Raw genomic sequence first — 9,709 nt, forward strand, 5'->3', positions numbered from 1 at the left:
AAATTAATAACCTCTCCCCTGGATTTTCAAGGACCATTGAGAACTCCCTAGATACTTCTGGAACCCCAATGCTCTCCAAGGCACTGGTGCCTCTCTCAGGATGACCCCATTCCAGGGTACCTGCTTCATTGGCTTTCTCTGGCACTCAACAGTAGAACTCCACTCTGGACCCATTCAACTCTCTCCTCATACTCATCGTCATTATCTTAAACAAGCAGAACTCACACCATGGAGCACATATGTCCCACTAAAGTTACAGTGTCCACTGAAAACTGTCTCACAACCCAAGTAGGCAGTTATATCTCTAGCAGTCCAGGGAAATGATTTTCCACTTTCTCCACTTCTCAAGTTCATGATGCTAGCATGGAACCCAACAGTACACCTCTTCCTATAGAAGTCAGAGAGGACACAGTATCACTATCAACAGATCCAGGGCAGACACAAATCTAGAAGAATATTATAATTCTACCTTATTTTAGATTCAAGGAGCACATTCCGATTTCTGTCAGGTACATAAAAGTGATGACACAAAATGTAATTCTTCTGCCTTATTAAGTTAATCCCACAGCATGTCAGGTCTCAATGTCCAGGCTTCCCCATGGCCCAGCTTCCCCACCCATCCACCTCCTTGACCTTTCTGTTCTCCACCACTGCACCTGGGTTTGGCCAGTGACCTGATTTGCCAGCCATCCAGTTCTGTCTAGATTTACTGCTAGGTGGAGCTGGTTTTTGAATGCCAGTGTTGATGAGAGAAGGGGAAAGGCCCTCACAGGGACAGGACCAAGCATGCTGTAGTGCTGAAAGGATGCCTCCTTCTCAGTCTTGAGTTGTATTTCCAAAGGCCAATTTCTACTCTCATAGCCTACAAATGTGCCATATCTCAGGAATCAGGAAAGGGTGGAAAAAAGAAAAACACTTGCCCCACAAGAAAATTAAAGTCATCATGCAAGAACTCTGTCCATTTCTGGCCACCAGTCCTACAGTCTTACCTGTAGCTATATCCATCCTTTTTAAATTTACTCTTTTCCCCCTCTGTTTCAGTTACATGGCAGGGTATCTTCCTGCTGTCAAACTAGTTCCTTCTAGGGTTGGGTATGTGGCTCCATTGTTGCTCACCAAGCATGTACAAGGCCATGTTTTTTTCATCCCCAGCACTGGAAAAAAATAAAAACTAGTACCTTCTGGATACCACAGCCCAGAACCTTCTCAAGTCCTCAGCCCACCCACCATCCCTCCCTCCCTGAGGATTGTACCTCTCCCTCCTTCCCAACACCTCCCAGTGCTGCATCCACTTGCTCCTACCATTTCACAGCCATCTCTACCCACTCTACCCCACCCTCCTCCAAAGTAATCATTCTTTTCTCCTTCCAGTCATTCACATATATTCTTCCCTCTTCCCAGAATGTTCCTTTTCCTCTCTCTCCTCTCCCCACTTCAGAACACTTCTGCTTATTCTTCAAACCCTAGATTAAAGTTCACTACTATCCTCAAATAAACCCACAGGGTAGGCCCCGGCATGGTGGTACATTCCTGTTACACAAGAAGGAGAGATGGCAGAATCACGGCCTGAAGCTAGCACCAGACTAAAGCACAAGACCCCATCTGAAAAATAAACTAAAAGCAAAAAAGGCTGGGGTGTGGCTGAAATGGTAGAGTTCTGGGCTAGTTCAAATCACAGCACCACCAAACAAAACAACAGGGTAAGTTAAACATCGCCATAGTATCACGCACTTTTCTTCTTAAGCACCCAGCACATTGGACGCCTTCTGGTGTTGGCTGCTACACTATAAACTCTATGAGATGCAGACTGCATTTGCATTACTAAGTCTAGCCTAGAGCCTGCCACACAGCAGGCAGAGAAAACAAACAATTGCAATTTCTTTCATCTTTAAAAATATGTGTATACTTCCCCTACATTCCTCTGCTGCTTCTCTGCTCCTCCCACAGTCACACATAAGAGAACTGCTCCCATCTCTCAACCCCTAATGAGCCAGTTCTTCTTGCAACTGCCCATGAGGAGTGTCTTGCCAGTAGTCAGTGACCTTGTGCTAAATCCAGCAAGCATTCTTTAGTCTTATGGTCTGAGTCCTGGCCTCTTTATACATTGTCTCCCTCTGATTATCCCCAGTCCAGGCATTCCTTCAGGTTCCACCTTACTCTTCCTGGCTGATCTCATCTGCCCCTCTGGTTTTCATTTTCTCTGCATGCTGATCAAACTGAAACCTTGAGGCTATGTGTCAGGGGCCCCCAGAAATACCCCATCACTTGGAGATTACCTAGAAGGACTCAGAAACTAGCAAGTAGTCATACTCTGAGTAGGATTTGTGCTGGTACAGTGAGGATATGCAGTTGGGTTGTAAGGGGCAATGCATAGGCAGAGTCTGGAGGAAACCACAGGCAGCCTGCCTTTATGCCATCTCCCTCCCAGGAAGAGCCACACCAGGCTCACTGTCCCTCAGCCACAAAGGCAAAGCAGCATGTGTGTGATGTTTCAGCCTAAGGAAGCCTAGTAGAGACTCAGTGGCCAAAGCCTTGACTTGGGGCTATTCACATTGGTCCTTTCTCCACCAACATTCTAGACTCCTAGAAGGAAAGTAGGCATTCAGCATAAGTCTTGTTGTTTGTACAAATAATCTAGCCATGGGGACCCCCATCTTCCCAGTTAATTATTAACTGGATACACTTTGAGAGCCATGTTCCCAGACACTGGCTTAGAATCACCCAGGCCTGCTGTATTAACTCCTTTCTGAACAGGCTGGATATATCTCTAACTTCTCATAGGACTCACTGTGCTCAGACTCTCCCTCTTCCTCCTGGATCTTGCACCTATGACCAAACTTCTGTTTTCTCTCCTTCTTCATCCTGCTCACTGGCCCTCAAATGCCATCCCTTCTCTCTATTCCCATCACTGCTACCTTCATGGAAGCATGGATCCCTCCCTTTCCCGAGCATGGCTATGCAGTCCTCTCCTGTAACATCCCTCAATCCCTTACTCACTTGATTCAGAGTTATCTTTGAAACATTATATTAGATATTTTTGTTTCTCTACTAAAACCCTTTCATAGCTTCCTAATGTACTAAGAATAACAGTCCAAAGTCTTAACAAGAACAACTTCCCATGAGAACTGTTGCCTGCCAGCTCCCAGTCTTGTTTGCATCCCTCCCTCCCTCTCCTGACACATTCTCATGTCAGTTTCTTGCCATACCCTTTCTCACCTAAGGACTTCATAATGTGCCAGCTGCCCCACCTCTGCTCGTGGCCTATCTTTCCCCAACTCATCCTTTTGGTCTAAATTTGGTGGTCACAGCCTCAGGTTGTCCTCCCCTGTGTTCCAAAGTCAAATGAGACCCCTGTTAGTCTATTACATAATTAACCACTGTGTATCTCCTGTCTCCATTGTTCATTAAATGCCTTCCTTTCCTCCCCACTAGAGTGTAAGCTCCATGACTCTGCTTACCACTGGATATTTGGAGCCAACCTAGTGCCAGCTATGTTATCATGTTCTGTCTTGGTCATATCCAGCTGCAAGGACAAAACTCCACACAACGCATGGCCTAAACAACAGAAATTTATTCCTCACAGCCCTGAAGGCTGTAAGTCCAAGATCAGGGAACTAGCAGGGATCTTTTTCTGGCTTGCAAATAACCACTATCTCACCATAGTAAGATAGCCTCAGATGGCCTGTCCTCTATGTATGCAAGTGAGGAAAGAGAGAGAGAGATTGAGAGCACTCTGGTGTCTCCTCATAGCAGTATTAATCTAGTCACTATAGACCTGGCTCTATGCCCTTAGCTAAACCTAATTATCTCCCAAAGGCCTGCTCCAAACACAGTTGGCCTTCTATACCCAGGGTTCCATATCCTCAGACTGAACCAGCTGTGGATACAAAATATTTGAGAAAGAAAATTCTAGAAAGTTCAAACAAAAAGTCAGGCAATAATCCGGCACTGAGAGATGAGGAAGGACGATGAGGCATTAGAGATAAGTATAAGCTACTTATCTCTAGAGCCAGTAGGCCAGCCTGAGGTACACAGTGAGACCCTGTCTTTAAAAAAAAAAAAAAAAACTTCCAAAGAGTAAAACTTGAATGTGCTGCATACTGGGTACAGCACATAATCTATGTGAATTAAGTATTACAAATAATCTAGAGATGAGTTAAAGTATGCAGAATGATGTCTATGGATTACAGCAAATACTGTGCAATTTTCTATGAGGAACTTGGGCATCAGAGGATTTGGGTATCTATGGGATTGGGGGGTAGGGACAGAGGGTTTTAACCAATCACTCACAGATTCAAGGGACAACCATGCCGTCACACTGGGAATCAGTGCTTCACCATATAAACTGAGGGACAGAGGACAACTCTGACCATCGTATGTGCTCTCAGTGTTCAGAGAATAGATGTGCGAGTTGCAGATGAGGCGTGTTTCTAAAATGCAAGCCTCTCCTTTCCTCACAGATCCTAATAATTCCCATGCCTGTGGAATAAGTCCTAAAGTCTGAGTCAGCTCTGAGTCTGAGCCCATATAACTCAGCCATCCTCTATCCAGAATCTCTAAGCAGCTCCCCCTGCAAGGAGCCTTCCCTGCTGTTCCCCACTGTGGGGACGCTTTGCTCCTCTGGGGCCACCAACCTCCTTAGCAGTTCCCTCCAAGTCTGAATGGCTCATTTGGGGGCACTGCGTTGCACAGGAAACAGAAGTGACAAAACTGCCAGGAATTTGTGTTCCAGTACCTGAGCTGCTGGAGAGAAACTCCATCCTGAGGGAGGAAAGAGTCACATGCACAGAGCTTGACATGAGTCTTAGGGAGAAGAGGTCATTCAGAGGTGAGCACAGAACCTGTCCTTCAGCCCTGGCTGGCATCATCGCTTCTCAGCCCCATGCCTGCCGGTGGGAATTGCCCCCTATCTGAGAGGCAGAGCATCACAAGACCTTGTGTGAACCAGCTCAGCTTAGTCATAGCTGTGTGAGTGCCCCTCCCAAATTCTGCGAGCACTTAACCAGTAAGCACAGTAGGTTCTCTGTATATATATATATTCTTTCCTTCTCTTCCTGTCCCCCCACTTGCAAGTTCATGCCCTGGCTTCCACATTACACATGAGCTTCTGGTCAGAGGCTTCAGTCTGGCCCTCAGACAACTGGAAATCCATCCAATGAATACTATGCAGCCATTAAGAAGTTGAACAAAATATACTGCATGCTACTGATGATGGAAAAAATATGGAATTGCCCTAATTGTACACTATCCCAATGGATGAACATATCCGTAATTCCTCTTGTCTGCATAGCCTCACCCTACCTGTTGATTGAAGCAAAAACTGGAGGAGAATTTGCTAGAATTTCAGCCTCCCACCACATTCAAATTGGAAACCTGACTTTGAAGTCACATATACAACAAAAAGAAAAGCAGCAGATGAAGATATGTAAGTAGTCTGTCTCTGACATTTATCAGCTAATGTCCCTGGTCACACTACACACTTGGTCTCTCTGAGCCTTAGTTTCTTCACCTAGAAAATGTTGCCTGATCTCAAAATATCTGTGTAAGAATCAAATGAAGGAATGCTATGCAAGTCAGGCACCAATGCCTCACACCTGTAATCCTAACAACTTGAGAGGCAGAGATTAGGAGGATCATGGTTTGAGGCCAGCCCAGGCAAACAGTTCTCAAGACCCTATCTTGAAAATACCCATTGAATGCAGTGGCTCAATGGTAAAATGCTTGTCTAGCAAGTGTAAGGTCCTGAGTTCAAATTCCAAACTACCAAAAAAAAAAAAAAGAATGCTATGCAAAGATGCTTTGCAAATTACAGTATAGAACACACAAGCAAGAAATTTGATATCTTATGTCTGCAGGAGGTTGAGCATTACTTGCGAGAACAGTATTTTGGTTATAACTAAATCTTTGGGTATAGGCAGAGGAGCACAAAGAAAAGCATGAAATACCTAACTTGGTGAACAACAGAATTGATAGCATAAATTCTGTTCATGATGGCAAGCCGGAAAAAAGTAGGGGAACAAAAGGCAAACCTGCAGGTGTCTGTCCCAGTGGTGTGGACCTTTGAATCCAGTGTGAGGCTTGGCAGAGACAAGGGATACACACCACACTCCTCTCTCCCAGGAGTGCCGAGGGAAATACAAGATCTGAGGATCAAAAGATTAATGTTATTTTTTATAACTGGAAACAACCTGATGGTCTTCTGTATGGGATTCATTACATTATAGAAATTCATCCAATGAAATACTATGCAGCCATATAAAAGGTAAAATGCAATACAGTGCTGAACAAAATATACAGTGAACTACTGATGGTAGAAAAATATGTGTGCATATGTATGCATGTATTTCTCTGCATATGTATAAAATGTGCAGGGAAGGACACTGAAGATGCTTAAACACTTGTTGCTGGTATAGCAAGGAATTAAGAAGATAGGAGACAAGAAAGGGAGAGTTTTCACTATATGCCCTTTTGTACCTTTTGGACTGTGAACTGTATGACTCTAAGACTGCATTACTGGGGTGAGGGGTGTATGACTGCATGTGTGTGCATGCTATGTGGGTGTGTCAGCCTATTGGACTGGGTAACATCTTGGATCTGAAAGCAATGGACTTCCTGCCTGGTAATGCTCAGGTCTCTCCCCAAAGTTCAGACCCTGCCACCTGCACACTGGCCAATAAAACCCAGACAGCAAGAGGAAGGATCAGAGACCAGAACACATGCTGTCAGTCCAAGGGAAGTACAACAAAGGGGCTGAGGGCAGCAGTGCCCCTTTCCCATCCCTACGGTGGGAAGAGAGAGAATGCAGTCTCTTCCATCAGACCCCCTCTCTCTGCTGCAGCACTGTGAAGAGTAAGACAAGAACATCCTCCCAGGCAGTGCAAGACAGTTAGTGATGTACAAAGTTAGGGATTTAAGAGCTGGGACATATGTGTGGAACATGGGGTTGGGGAGTTTGGGGCTGGAAAGAAGCAGAGAGGCTGCGAGGCCATGCTAAAGACTTAAGAGAGGGGATAAGTGGGGCCGAGCTCTTGTGGATCACACACTTCCATGAGAATCAGAAAATGAGAGAGTGGGACTCAGACATCTTTTTATGGTGTCCATCAGTGAGACCTATGGTAAAGGCACAATTAGCAAGGAAGCTGCAAAGGTGGAACAATGACAAACCTTCATCACCTCATGATTCCGTCTGGTTCTTCCCTTCCCTTCCCTCAAATACCAAAATCTTCCGATGCTCAAGTTCCTCATATAAAATTGCACAGTATTTGCTGTAACCTATAGACATCATTCTGCATACTTTAACTCATCTCTAGATTACTGCTAAGCCCCACCCTTTCCTGAGCCCTCTAGGTCCTCCACTGTGCGCCCTTCCCCCACGTTTAGAAAATTCCCTTCCTCCGCCTTTCCAATGTCTGTTTTACATTTGGCTTTGTTCAGCAGCAGCCTCAGCTTAGCCAATTTCTGCTGAGGAGCCAAAGCGCCAAGAAACTACACAAGAAGACAGGGTCTGGACAGGATCACAAAATGCCAGAGATCTTGCCACCAAGCCTCATCCACCGAGACTGCCAGGAGAGCTTTGCAAATGGAATCAATCTGAATGTGGCTGATGAGAAACATCTGAATGAAAGAAGCCAGGACAAACAGAAATCACCGAGTTTCCCACTGCCATGGGCTGGAGTGGCTTCCCCAGAGTTTCTACTCATGTGTGTTGGCCTTTCCATCATGAGGAAAATGTACTCCTTCCTGGAAACCTATCTGGATGGTGCTGATGGACCTTGAGCTCAAGAACCCTGCTTTGCCTCCAGTTCCTCTGGGCTTCTGTGCCCCCTCTGTCCAGTGGTTGTGGGGTCTTATTGCTGTGTTGGATATGAAAGACAGGTAGGAAGTAGATTTTCATGGCAATATGGTGCCTTCTTTTCCCTGGAAGTTGCAAAGTTTGAAAGCCATATGTACTGACCAGCTAAATACTCACTGACCCTCAGTAAAAGAACAAGATACCTCCCCAGTTCAGTGAAAGAATTTGGGACATTCCCTATAACCTCCTCCTTGGGGAAGCAAAATGGGGCACCATTCACCATAGCATATCTTCAAGGATGTTGTAATAAAGGATGTGATATCTGCCTCAAGCTGGGACAGAGAGTTAGACAAGAAAGCCTGAAAAGTGGTAGTCTAGCAAATTCCAAGGGCGAGAGCACTTTGATTCTAACTAATACCTGGTACTGGTTCCTAGACCTCTGTAGCTTCAGAGTGGAAAATCAGAATACCTCTGAGATACTAACCTTAGATATATTTTGTTTCATCTGTGTCCAGTTTTTTCTTTCTGACTGTGTTTTCACCACGTGGGCTTCTCAGGTTTGTTTGTAGTTAGTTTTGTGCGTAGGGTTTGAACTCAGGGCCTCCTACTTGCTAGGCTGAAGCTCTACTACTTGTGCCATGCTCCCAGCCCTTTTTGTCTCTGGTTATCTTTAAGAAAGCATCTTGTTTTATGCCTTGCATGGCCTGGACCACCATTCTCCTATTTGTGCTTCCCTGCATAGCTGGGAATGGCAGGCACATACCACTTCGTTCATAGTATCTCATGAACTTTTTGCCTGGACTGCCCTTGAACCACAGATCCTCCTGATCTCTACCTCCCAAGTAGCTAGGATTACAGACTTGAGCCACAGCACCTGGCCCCTCTCCTCAGGTTTAATTCAGAGCAGTTGGCCACCTGCAATCACACAGGCAGAGAGCGGCGTTAGATGTATTGACAGGGTGCATTCTTCCAGGTACTCTACACAGGAGCCTGTGCAAATCTGGGCAGATGTCAGCAAGAAGTCTGGCATCTGCAAAGCTTTGGTCCAGACCTGGGACTGATGGTGATTGATGGTTCTGTGATTTGATAGTTAAGAACTGCCAAGCGACTTGTCCAGAAACAATTAAACTGTTGGTCAAGGAGTTGCCCTGCTTCTTAGTCTCTTTGCAGTATAACTTGGCTATGTGTTACACTGAGCATAAACATTACGCTAACCTTGATCCAGGAATTTAAACAGTGTCACTGAATGTAAACGGTAACAAATACCATCTTGCTGAAGTGGTTTGTTTTCAGGATGGGTTAGGGTTTCTTCTCTACCAAAGTACTTTGGATACTTTTTAATTGACAGATAATAATTGTACATCTTTATGGGGTACAGTGTGATGTTTGGGGACAGTTATACCTTGTGCAATGAATAACAGAATATTTAAGTTATCCATCATCTCAAACAGTCAGCATTTCTTTGTGATGAGAACATTCAAAATCCTGTTTTAGAGCTATTTTGAATTCTACGATACAATATTGTTGACTACAGTCACTCTTCTATGTAGCACCAGAACTGACTCCTCCTATTTGGCTGTAATTTGTAGCATTAACTAATCGCACCATTCCCACTCCCCCTCCTCAGCCTCCGTAACCACTGTTCTGCTCTATTCTTCTATGAGCTCAGCATTTTTAGTTTCCATGTGTGAGTGAAATCATGTGGTATTTGTCTTCCTGGGCCTGGCTTATTTCACTTAACATTATGATCTCCAAGGCCTGGAACAAGACAAGAATGCCCACTTTCACAATTTCTGTTCAACACAATACTACATGTTCTAGTCGAAGTGACTAGGCAAGAGAACAAAAATAAAAGGAAGCCAAATTGTCCTTGTCTGAAGATAACAAGATCATATATATGGAAAATTCTAAAGATGC

This window comes from Castor canadensis, chromosome 2, assembly GCF_047511655.1.
Source record: "Castor canadensis chromosome 2, mCasCan1.hap1v2, whole genome shotgun sequence".
Classification (NCBI taxonomy): domain Eukaryota; kingdom Metazoa; phylum Chordata; class Mammalia; order Rodentia; family Castoridae; genus Castor; species Castor canadensis.